The 12067-nt window shown below is 41.1% G+C and overlaps 1 long non-coding RNA gene across 1 annotated transcript; it reads right to left on the bottom strand.

Moving 5' to 3' along the window:
* Positions 1-2603: 2603 nt before the first annotated feature.
* LOC112958261 lies at positions 2604-11336 on the bottom strand. Its single transcript, XR_003251392.1, has 3 exons — positions 11208-11336; positions 8703-8822; positions 2604-3591 (listed from the first exon to the last, which is right to left on the bottom strand). It is a non-coding gene; the product is annotated as an uncharacterized LOC112958261 (long non-coding RNA).
* Positions 11337-12067: the final 731 nt, after the last annotated feature.

Here is a 12067-nt window from a genome sequence, read left to right as displayed (position 1 = left end):
AAGCTAACAGCTTTCCAAGATTATGAAAATTTAAAGCCTTTTTGAAAGAAAAAAAAAACCCTCTGTGACTAGCTCAGTATTGAACGTGCACAGTGTGCAAGCTCAAGAAATGATAGCACCTGAAAAACAGTGTGTGTTTAGGTGACTAATAACAAATGTGGGTGTTCTGAAGATGGGGCAGTCATTGCTGAGGGGCTGGCTGCTTTGCCTGCTGCCTCCCACCCAAAGAGGTCTCATATGGGGCTCCTTCTTCCTGTGCACGGCTGGTCAGGACATGCTGTAGGTCTCAGCAGAGACATAAGGTTTTAATTCCTGCCAGGCGGGGGTGGTTTGAGCCTCGCTGCTGCTGTGTGCCAGCAGTCGTATTTCAGTGCCACTCTTGTTCCCTGACCCTCTGGCCTCTCGCTTTGGAGAGGCAGAGCGCACAGGGACAAGGGGAGGGACACGCTGGCCAGCAGGCAAAGGGATCACCAGGCAGCAAAAGGCCAGGGCCCAGGTTTCTGTAGCTCTGCCGTGGCTCTCCACTTGGCCTCTGTGCAGCTGAACCTGAGTTACTGGWTTTGTTGTTGGAAATCCTCTGTTATTAGAAACATGCTCTTCATGTTTTCTGATGTTTATGCCTTACACTGGAAAGGAATTCGGATTTATTAATGTTTGATGATCGCTCTTATTCAGCCTGCTCGTCTGCATTTACGTGGCTGACGTTTTTCCTTTTTTGGGGCTGAAACACTTGGTGCGACGGCGCCGCACTGGGCCCCGCTCCACTCCGCGCCGTGCCTGGCACCCGTGGCACCGGCAGAGGCGCCGGGCACCCACACGCTCACTCGCCGCTGCCCCACGGAGCTGCCCTTCGGAGGCCCCACGGAGCTGCCCTTCGGAGGCCCCACGGAGCTGCCCTTCGGAGGCCCTGCAGAGCTGCCCTTCGGAGGCCCATGGGCAGCCGTACGCCGGGGCTGCCGGTGCCACGGGAGGGCTCCCAGCTGCGGCCCTGGCGCAGGAGGCACCGACAGCCCTGCCCAGCCGGGCTGCAGTCCAGCCCAGTCGTAATCCCAGCACAGGCCGTGTTCGCTCCTAACAAATCACAGGACACAGTCGCTGTGAGCTGCTTCACGGCTTGCAAAATATCAGTGTGAGACTTTTCAGGAGCATTCATTTATTCTGTTTCAGTGGATTTCATTGACATCAGCGGAGACAGAATGAGGTCAATGCTGAATTCTTCTGAATATCTGCCTTCTAAGGAATTTGTTTTCCCCCTAGCAAACYGGTAAATAAACAAATCTGATGCTTTTTAGTGATTTAGTTTCTTGGGAAACTGCAGTTCAGCAGTACTTTGTGACTTGCAGAGGGCACCCAGTTTTGCCCAGTTGTATTGGGTTGAAGCAACAAGGTTAGGTCAACTGTCCAAGGGCCTTCTTGGCTGAAGGATGGCCTCTGGGTTAGACCCATCAACATCTTGGATCCAAGAGTTTGAGAAGCCTCAGGAATGTCCTGGATCCAAGAGCTTCAGCKTGAAGTGTTGTTTCATGTTGCCTCTCACCATATTTCTGTATCTCAAGTCCATCCTGAAGTACAGCAATGCTAGTTTTAARTAATAATCTTGATAAATTGTAGTATTTTGAAGAAAAATGTAGTGATCTTTAGGAAAGATGGCCAGCTATTTCTGTTCTTGTGTATGCCTGTGTAGAGACAACTCAAATTAATGGAAACCCATGGGAGCGTTGGAACACAAAAGCTGACCCACAGAATATTTTGCCATCTGCTTTCTTTTGAGAGAAATGTTCCAGAGAAAGTTGGGAAAAAGTCATGAGTGCTTTAAGGCTTGCATTGTGATATTATTTCCTGGAGATTTATTGCCTTTTGATGGCAGTCTTTCAGCAGAAACTCAYGAGTAGTTATGTTGTGAAGGAATTAGGAACTTCTGTGGTTTGTCTTTAATTTACAAATCAGCAAGAGCATATCTCTTGGAGGTGACATCTGATCTTGAGTAATTTACATTATATGACATGGCAACTTTCTTCTACATGCAAATTACCTTCAAGGTATGTGACAGAATGTTAGTCACATTTAAGTGTTGGCTTACACCACAAAATGGAGATCCAGCTCAAAAGTTTTTAAGTTTTGTGTGGTCCCAGTAGGAAGGAAGAGATCCAAAAGCTGAATTCAAATCAAATTTGAACATTCCCTGTAATTTCATTGTGCTTGAATCTAGGATTTCAGCTGGCTSTTTCTCTCTTTCAATAAAATGTCAATTTTGATAAACTCCTTTTATGTTCATTATTTCTTTGTTTAGAAACATCCATTTGTTTCTATAAACCTTTCCATATGTCTGTGTCCTTTTTATTTTGTTACATTTTTATCATATTTTGTTTTGCTTTGGGAGCTGGATAGCATATTAAATATGCATATTTGGGTTGGTTCTCTTCACCCTTATTGCCTCCAGAATTCATAATTAGGAGAATATATTCCCATTAATGCCTGGGAGTAGGAGATTTCTAAAACAATTCCACAGAATTAGACATACTATGAGGTTTTATTTTGGACAGGGTTATTCTCCTGATGAAAATACAACCATCATATCAATTTAATATTCGGTCTAACTCCCTGAATCCTGTGTTTATGGCAAAGGATCAAGTCAATAAGGCTTTATGACTTTGTCACAGTAGAGTCCTTTCCTCATTCAAGGAATAAATCCCAGGCCACACAGAAACCCATTATGTATTCTTGATATGTAAACCATTCCAGAATAAAATTTAATAACAGTAATGAAACTAAATCAACATGACAAATTTCAAATAATCCACTGGAACAATTTTTTTTTTTTTTTATCATCCAGCTGTTAAGGCTAACTGCGATGGCAGAATCATGATGTGCAAAGTCCTATAGAGTAATACAATGGATTTTGCCGCTGTTGCAGCAACAAGAAACAACCTTTATCAAAAAACATCTGCCAAGTTCCCGTCGCAATCACTGGCAGCTGAGACCAGAGCACAGTAAATTACTCTCCTCGTTCTCTGAGCCCTCTTCTTTATCCTTTTGATGCAGCATACTAATTTGTACTCCTGTGCACTGGTGCTTGCTACAATACTTGTGCTGCCTGTATGTTTTGTATTTATAAATAAAAAGCAAATTAAAAAAAGCGGGAAGTCCAGATACATCTAGATACATATGGTTTCCATCCATGGTTCCTGTACCTTACATGCTTCTAAGAAGAGAGGAAAACTAGATTCGAGAGGCCACATCTCATTTTGATCCAAAGGGTAAACTGCCTCTGAACGCTGATGTGTGGCAGAGAACGTCTCTTGGGTTGGTGGCTTTGGTTGGTTCAAATCAATGGACGCATTGCAGTTGGCCCGGTTTTTGTGAAGCCACTTCTTGTCCATTGCTGGAAATTTTCTGAAAGCTGTAGGGTTTGTGCTGTTGGAGAGCTAGCTAACGAAGACAATGGTGACTAACAGATCGTGTCCCCAGAGCCGTGCTGGTTGCTGGCATGATGGATGGTGCTGCAACATCAGCTAGGGCCTTGCTTAGAAGAAAATACAGCCTGCAGGGGCTCCTGAGACATCAGGAGGTCTCACACATTTGTTGCCTGACCTGTGGAGAAGAAAAAGTCAATACCATTTTGCAAGGYGCACATACAAGACCAAAATAAAATCCCAGCTTTCTGCTCTGGCATCAAAGAGCTGCTTAGCATGGAGTCTGTACACATGAATTCTTTATTTTCTGGTACATGAATCTGCCCTACATCTAACCTTTATATCCATCCAGTATTTTTTATTTATTTAACTTACTTTTGCCCCTGTGAAGCCTTCAGCTCGTTGTGCTTGCAGGGCTATTTATATTCCGCCTTGCCTTGGGACTACTTTCAGAATTGCTGGTATTCAACCTTTCCTAAAAATGTCCATAAGCTCTGGAAGTAGCTAATAAAAACTAGAATGCACAGCACACAACAAATAATACGAGTTGCACCAAATCCTRTTCATTATTTTAGAATGTCCTTCAGCTCAATTAGAGAGGAAACTATGGACCTCTTGCCTTAGAATAAAAGCATRCAGGCTACATGATCATCCGTGCCGTGGTCTGTGATGGGAATGGAAGGACCAGCTTGCAAATTCTGACCTCGCTGCATGTTTATGATCAATCTGTCAGAAAATGGTCAGTCTAGTACCTGGCTTCAAGCACTTTTGTGCACTGATTATGAATCTTATTTTCCTTTTAAACTTGACATTAATCTCCTCACTGCATTATTGAATTAGTTATTTTGTGATGTATAAAAGATTAAAAGATTAAAAATACTCCAAAATTAAAAAATGCAAGATTAAAAATACTCCAGAACTGGCTATCTACCTTGTGCAAACATTAAGCAATGGATCAAGCATGTGGTAAGACTGGAATTCTCTTTTGGATTTCCCAAAGGAATAGGGAGTCACATGGGGGCTGGTCAGCAGCTTTGCTTGAGAAAACAATGGTATGTTTTCTCGTAAAAGCAGTGAGTCATTGGAACCAAACTGGTTTTAAGGAAGGCTCAGTTTTAGAATTGCTCAAATCAAAAAAATAATACTGGAAAAAATGTAATTTTTAGAGCACTTATGTCAGCGTTTTTAATGGAAAAAATGTTCAAATAGTCTTGTCTTTTGAAACTCAGACTAGCTCAACACAACTTCACGTAGTCAAAAGAGAAATATTTTTAAAATTAATATTTTGAATTTAACAGACAATTTTTGATTCACCTTAATTTCAATTAGTGAGAATTTTATGAGTTCTGACCTCTTGAAGAAGTTTAGGGTGGGAATCCTACTTGCAATTTCTCTTTATTTTTGACAYATGAACAATCTTACTCAGTTGCTTTTGGCTTTATAGAATATAAGACAAATTTAATTAGATTAAATATACAAAAACAGAGCTGGCTCTAAGATGCCCAAGTGTCCCATACATGTGTTTCCCAACCCATAAGGGCAATTCTTTTGCACAAAACCRCCGCACAACTTGCAATGCCTGTTAATGCCCAACACTTTATTTTTACTACTCTTACAARGGCTTCTGTGCCCCAACCGCAGTGGAGGGCAGGGTTTGCTTCACAGAGGCTCTCCCGGAGCTTTCCCATCCCACGAGAGCCAGGAGGTCCCTGCCCACTGTGGGCCCAGTCTGTAACTGGGTTTTGTGGCCAGGACGAGCCTTTCCCAAAATCCCTCGGAGAGCCTAAACCACGGGGCATTTTGTTCAAAAGTGGTCAATTTTTGTTTGAATCTGGACTCCCAAAGGGTAAGGCGAGCAACGTTGGTGCGGTGAAAGGAGAGGGTCTCTCTCATTAGTGGACTGTCCTTGGTGAGGGGTGTTACGGAATCTGAGGTAGAAGCTGTGACAGCTACAACCTTCATTTATTTCTTTTTTACATAAAATGGTGCCATGTGCCTAATACAGGTTAGTCTTCCTTACACTGAATTATCTGAGTACTCGACTTCTATCAATTTCACCACCGATGGGTCTGGTTAAGAGTCACCCTGATGTGATGGCCGCCATGAAGGGGATGGGGTTGTCACAACCTGTGAGCTTTGTCACAGGGATCAGAATAAAAACAGATAATTCGCAGAAAATCAAGATTTTTTTTCAGAGAAAATCAAGATTTCTAACCAAACGTTCTCATGTCTGAAGAATCTGGACTAATGGAGCTGTTAGCTACCAAAAATCCCCAAATGTTATTCCTCTTGTTAAAAAATTCATTAAAGAATGGCTTGAGGTTTCTTCTTAATTATTCTGTTATTAATCTTTGAACTCTTTATAACGGCCGTGGTTTATTGTTCTCTAACCAGCTGAGCTTGTAATTCTGCCGCTATATTTGTGGCCAGGCATTGTACCACATGCTAACTTGYACTTTCTTTTTGTCCTTTCTTTACTAATAATCTAATGATATTTTTGGAAGTAAACAGGAAGGAGGTGCTGTAGTGGATTCCCGAGGAACAGGTAGCAGAAAGGAGCTGCTCTTGCAGAGGGAGGAAGGGGAAGCAGCGGGGCCGAGCGCGGCCTTCCCCCCCAAACCAGGTGTTYGGCCGAAGGGAGAAAAAAAAACCCATTTTTCCAAACCAAAAATTTAAATAATTATTAAAAACATGAAGGGGAGCAAACACTTTTGCTGTTGGAGGGCAGTAGCCTGAAAAATAACACATGCAGCTCCGCTCAGCTGCGTCGGCTGCAGCCAAGTTCTTTGTTGCTGTTACTGCCATGGCGGCAGGCAGGGCTGGGCTTGGGGTTTTCGGTGTTGCCCCACTGCGCCCCTGCCCCAAACCTGAGGCGCATGGGGGGCCGCCCCACTGCGCCCCTGCCCCAAACCTGCCCCGTTTGGGCAGGTTTGGGGCAGGGGCGCAGTGGGGCGGCCCCCCATGCGCCGCCGCGGCCTGCGCCGCCGCACGGGGCCCTCTCGAGGCCGCGCCGCGCATCATCGCCGGYGGCGGGCCCGGCCGCTCGCTTCCAATTGTAGTAACAATTTAACATCCTGTTTTTGTCTTTCTACAACTTCGGCGCTCTCAGTAGTTCCCAAGCTGCATTCCTGCATGTTTTTAACAGGATGCAACAGCCATTTCCGTATTTTGTATGGCTGTTTTCATTAGATTACAATTACTTTACGTTATGATTGATTGAGGGCTAGAACTCAGCTATTCATTTGATGTTCATATAGCCCAAAAAATATCTCTTTGAAGTTAGTGTTGCTTTTATGAAGGGGGAAAAAATCTTCCCTTGATATTTATATACAGATTGCTGAATTAACGAAGAAACGCTACAACACAGAGCTACGAATCCTCTATTCTCTGCACATGCACAACCTTCCTTCACTGCTCTTCATGAAGCAAATGTTAGAAAGGAGTGGGAGCACTGGAAATTGTTTAAAGATTTTTGTTTTATTAAAAGGAGATGCTCACTTTAAAGGCGACGTAATGCATTGTGTGCACACCTCATTTATCGCTCTGGGCTTTCCTGCTGCTGTAAAGCTGCTGTCAAAGTAGATCATGCCAGCAAAAATTTTCCCAGTTTCTCAGTAAAGCTAAATGAAATCAAATATAAAGTTTGTGATACATTAAATCACAAATATAAATATATTCTTTACAGCCAGCTGTTACGTCTAAGTGTGCACATTTTAAAATGGAAACATTTATCCAACATGCTGATTAGCAATTTCAGTTCTGAAAAGCCTGATTACATTTAAGATGCRAAAGATTAAAATGACTAAACAGATAATGTTAATAGTTCATCTTCCTTGATGTTTTTATATGTTTAAAATCTTAAAGTTACACCAGAACTTCTTGCCTAGTAAACTCACTGGAAATAACATGGCTGTAATGTTTAAGCCTCTCTCTTGCAGCCAGTGTTTGAAAGAAATATTCTTGCTGAGGATGCAGGTCTGTGCTGCGTTTATGGTATTTACACACACGTCTCGTTTAAGCTGCAGAGGTACGTAATAGATGGATGYACTAAAAGTGCCTGCACAGAGAAATGGGTAGTATCTTAATTACYAAGAAAGCTCGCTAACTTTTGTGAAAGTGCCTATTTGGTGTTAATAATTAATTTTCAAAGATTATTTCATTCTGTCAATAAAATCAACAGCAAAAAAAAAAGGTTTCTGTTAATATTTCATCTAAAATCCAGTGCTGTGTTAGGAGCTAATTCTTCCATTTTCATTCTATATTTCTTATACACTTGCACATGCAAATAAATGCAGAAGTGAAAATATTATTAGTGTCTCTCTTTTTTAAAAAAATACATTGGCAATCAGTGGTTCAAAAGTTCACACAATACCATATGTCCTAATAATATTTATCTAAATCTAAAATAATATGGAACTGTCAGATAGGATCCCGCACGGTAACAAATGATGGAATGCAGGGGAACTCTTAGATTTAGCCTTTTCTTTTTTGCCCAACAAGCTAATGCAATAAGACCAATAATAAAAGGTTGTGTAGTAGGCCAAAAGTCTGTGACAGATAAAAAAGAAATGTTGGAAACCAATGAAGCTTTAGCACAATTAGATTTTTTGAGGCAGTGCTGTAAGGATTGTCCAGGGCCTGTTCAGTTCTGATTGATGGTAAAATCATAACTACATCATATTAGCTGCAGAGTTCACTGACAGGTTACTGCAGATTAATATTGCTACTGCTGTTCACTTACCATCAAACCRGGGGAAATATGAATTGAGCTGCGCCTATAACAAACCCTGCATATTAAGAGGTGGGGTGTTTTACTGAACAGGCTCTGTTCTGTCGCTGGGGAGGGAGATACAAACAACATTTATCTCGGAGCTATGCAGATATATAGCAACATACTAATTAGTTTTTCCGGGGACCTTGATGCTGCTGACCAGGTAGCAATCACGCGTGCTTGGGCTTGTTTGGAGCTCCAGTTTATGATTAAAATGATGCTTCCAAATGATAATCAGCGTTGTTTTTTTTTTTTTTTTTTTCTGATTTAAATATTTAATCCCATGCAAATTGCAGTGGCTTGTACTGCCTATGCCCTGTTCTGGACTGGAGGAAAAGGGAGATTTTTGAGGGCACAAAAACCTGGCCTCGGTATAAGCTCACTGATCGGGAAAGGGGCAGCCAGAGAGAAATCCCCTCTGCTGGGTAATTGAAGTGGAAGCAAGGTCTGTATTACTTGGGACAGGGATGATGGAAAAGAGGAGAGAGGCAAGCTGCCTAAATCAGCTTTACTCTTACCCCCTGCTTTGAGCCACACTTCTGCTGTTAGCGTTTCTGCCTCCGTTTTTCCATCAGTGAAGTGAGAACAATTCTTCATGGAACAGGGAAAGAAGTAATTCATTAACGCTCCTCTGGAAGCTGGAACAGGAAACGTACTACTGAAGTCCACAGGTTTACAAAAACAAGTCCCCCAGTTTAACATAATAGCATCTGTGATTTTAAAAATGTATGCATGCATCTTTACTGTAAATCTCAGTCGAGTTAAACGTATTTTTTGTCAAAGAGGCATTGTTTTCTTTATGATAGCTACTCTGTGATTCATGATTCAACATGCTGTACAAATACCAGAAGGCATAAATGAGTTATAGATATTTCTGAAGAGTGGCACAGCAGTTCCTTATTACCCAATTCAGTTAAAATATCCTATTTATCATACTTTTATTTTTAATAGATGAATCCTGCAATTTTTTGTTAAGTCAGAAACCCACGTGAAGCAACATGTTCTTYGGCTGGGAAGGAGTTTGGATAAGAAGTACAACTTACATCACGAAAACAATTTAGGAAAATGATATATAATAGTCTAACTGTAAATTATACATCTTCAGTGGCACTTAATAGCCTTTTATTCTGTTACAGTTACTTATTTCACCAGATGCCCAGATTCTAGTGACTGTTTGTGGATATTGTTTCTTTTTGACACAAGTCACATTTTTATTAGTATGCGCCTTCCCTTCAGAAAAGTTCTGAAAAAGTTTGTTTGAGGATATAAGAGGACAGCAAGTTAGGGGTGATACACACTGCTCATTGGAAAAAACAAGAAACAAACAAAAACCCAAAAAACCCAAACCTACTATCATACCATAAAAATGTTTTGTGACATGTAAAATTTTTCAATAAGGAAAGTCAGGTTCAGAACAGAGTCATTACTTCAGTCTAGGGGGTGAGGGGGGGGGAAGAAAAAGGCTCCTAAAAGGCCAGGAATTGGTGCATTTACCTGTGACATGGAAGGCCCAGGTTCAAGTCCTTTCAGGAATTTGAACCTGGGCTTTCCACATTCAGGTGGGCATGCTGGCACTGGATCCCGTTTGGACCTTGTCTCTGTTTTATAAAAGTCACAATAATTTGCTTTTGATCCCAGGGCCAGATGGGAGCTCTCTGGGGACTTCTGAATTTTCCAGGACAGATGAAACTGGCTCTTTGACACCACTGTTGTGCAGGMCACGTTTCTGAAAACGTTTAGGAGGCCGGATAAGCTTAGATTTGCTCAGGAGTTAAATGGATTACAGGGACAAATTTAGCCAGGACATAAATCCAAGTTGTTCTCGGTACCAGCAGGGTTGAATTTGCCCGGTAGACAGTGTTTATGTGAAAAAAAAAAGCAACATATTTATTAAGGAGAGGATCAAATGCTCATCTGGGGGCAGGACAGATTGGGGGGAGCTGGAGAGAAGAGAGGGGAAGGCAGAAAGAAAAAGGTCATAGCATGAAAGGGTGCTGCAAATTCCAAAAGTGTCTAATTAGGTTCCCGACTGTGGAATTTGCCTTTGCCCCAAGCCAAGAAGCCCAGCTGTTTTACAACAGGGCTTTTGCCTCCTAGCAATGACTGCAGACAATGTGTGACCTAAACTGCAAGTGTATTTATAAGGACAACTTCCTTCTATCTTCCAACCGATTCCATAAAACACGTTCAAAATGTTATTTTCTTCACTTCAAAATTTTAATACATTTTTCTTTTTTTTTTTWAATTTTTGCTTTGCTTTTCAAAAATAGCAATTTTTAAAAAGTCCTGAAAGGAAAGGGATGTATTTCATTTAAGGCACCTCTCTGAACTTGCATTCCTTTGGGTTATTTTTTAAAAAAAGTGTCAGTCTTCAAAATGAAATGTTTGATGGAATATTAAATTTGATGAATCATTGCCAGTTTCCATGTTTGCTAGCTTTTATATACCACATTAAAGCATTCATTAATAAAGTGTCACACAACAGTGCTTTGATTGAGTCCTAAAAGGTTAATGACTTGATACAGGCTGGTATTCTGCGCTTTACTGTTTGCAGACGGGTTGTGGTGAATGTGAAGTGCTTTGAAATTGTAACAAAGAGAAATCTTTTATTTTCCTCTATTTCCAGCATAGAAAGTATTTGCAACTGACCAAGATGTTAAAAAAAAAAAAAAAAAAGAAATAAAACAAAAAACACCCCACAAAACCAAAATAACAACCCTGAATTTAATAGCGCTAAACTACAGTTTAATTAAGAGGTACAGTCATGAGGATTTTTTTTCCCCAACAAGACTTTCTTGGATTTAACAAGGAGTTTCATGTCACAAGCTCGTCACAAACCCCACATTTCCCACCATCACACCCTGTCCGTATCCTTGAAGTGCCTTAGCTATCTCCTTCTGGGGCTTCTTTTCCCCTTGGGAAAGTAATCCAGAMTTATTCCCTACTTTTAGGCATGCCAAATATTCTTCAGACTGCTGGAAGCTCTCAAAAGTKCCTTTAAAATGAGACCACCACAAACATACCTGTTAGTTCAAAGTTGGATCTAACCAGAGCACAGTTAGGAGACAAGACCTCTGTTTTGTGCAGTAACCTCCTGGTAATGGTCTGGTTGGTCGGGGCTGGTCAAGTACAGATATTTTTTATGCTTAGGAAAGTCTCCTGGAAAATATTACAGTCAAAGTGGTAGTATGGGCAACAGAAAGAAAGGAAAAAGCATTTCTGAAGTCTGTCCTCTTAACTATGCTGTCTCTGGATTTTATGAGATGTGAACTCTCCAGAGCTGCAGATAAGCCTCTTGACAAAGTCATGTGTGAAGTTAATTTTTTTTAAGATAGTATTGAGGTTCTGCTCTGAGGGGAGCTGTTAGTAAAACAAATGACTCTAACTGTTTTAGTATGGAAGACAAATCAAAGCATTTCCATGAAGTAACAGGGGTGACCTGCTGTAACTTAACCATTTCCTGAGCAAATACAAGCTGTTCTATTGGATTGGGGACAGTTCCCGTGTTAGCCATTGTACAGAGAAAAATAAAAGTTCATATAAAAGAGGCCACCAAGGGTTATATGGCTGCAATCATTTCTAAACTGAAGCAAGTTAGTATCTGTTTATGATTGTCAGTATCACGTTATATTGTTCTTGGAGAATCCATAAAACCTAAAAGTCTCGGCAGTATTGCCACTAAACATCCAGAGGCTGCAGCAGGAGATTTGAGAGCAAAAGCATTTCAACAGAGAGGATGTAAAAACAAAAGTTAATAAAAAGTTGACCTTGATTTTATTTACCGTCCTAACCCAATTTTCATGAGGTGCTTCATTTGAATGTAGAAAGACAAAGAGCCAAAYGCAAGCTAGTAAGATTAAGGATTTTAAACTTGTGCCCTCTA

The sequence above is a fragment of the Nothoprocta perdicaria genome, unplaced genomic scaffold (assembly GCF_003342845.1).
Source record: "Nothoprocta perdicaria isolate Ctin4 unplaced genomic scaffold, notPer1 scaffold_83, whole genome shotgun sequence".
Classification (NCBI taxonomy): Eukaryota; Metazoa; Chordata; class Aves; order Tinamiformes; family Tinamidae; genus Nothoprocta; species Nothoprocta perdicaria.
Note: the sequence above shows the minus strand (reverse complement) of the source record. Positions and strands in the feature narration are given on the sequence as shown.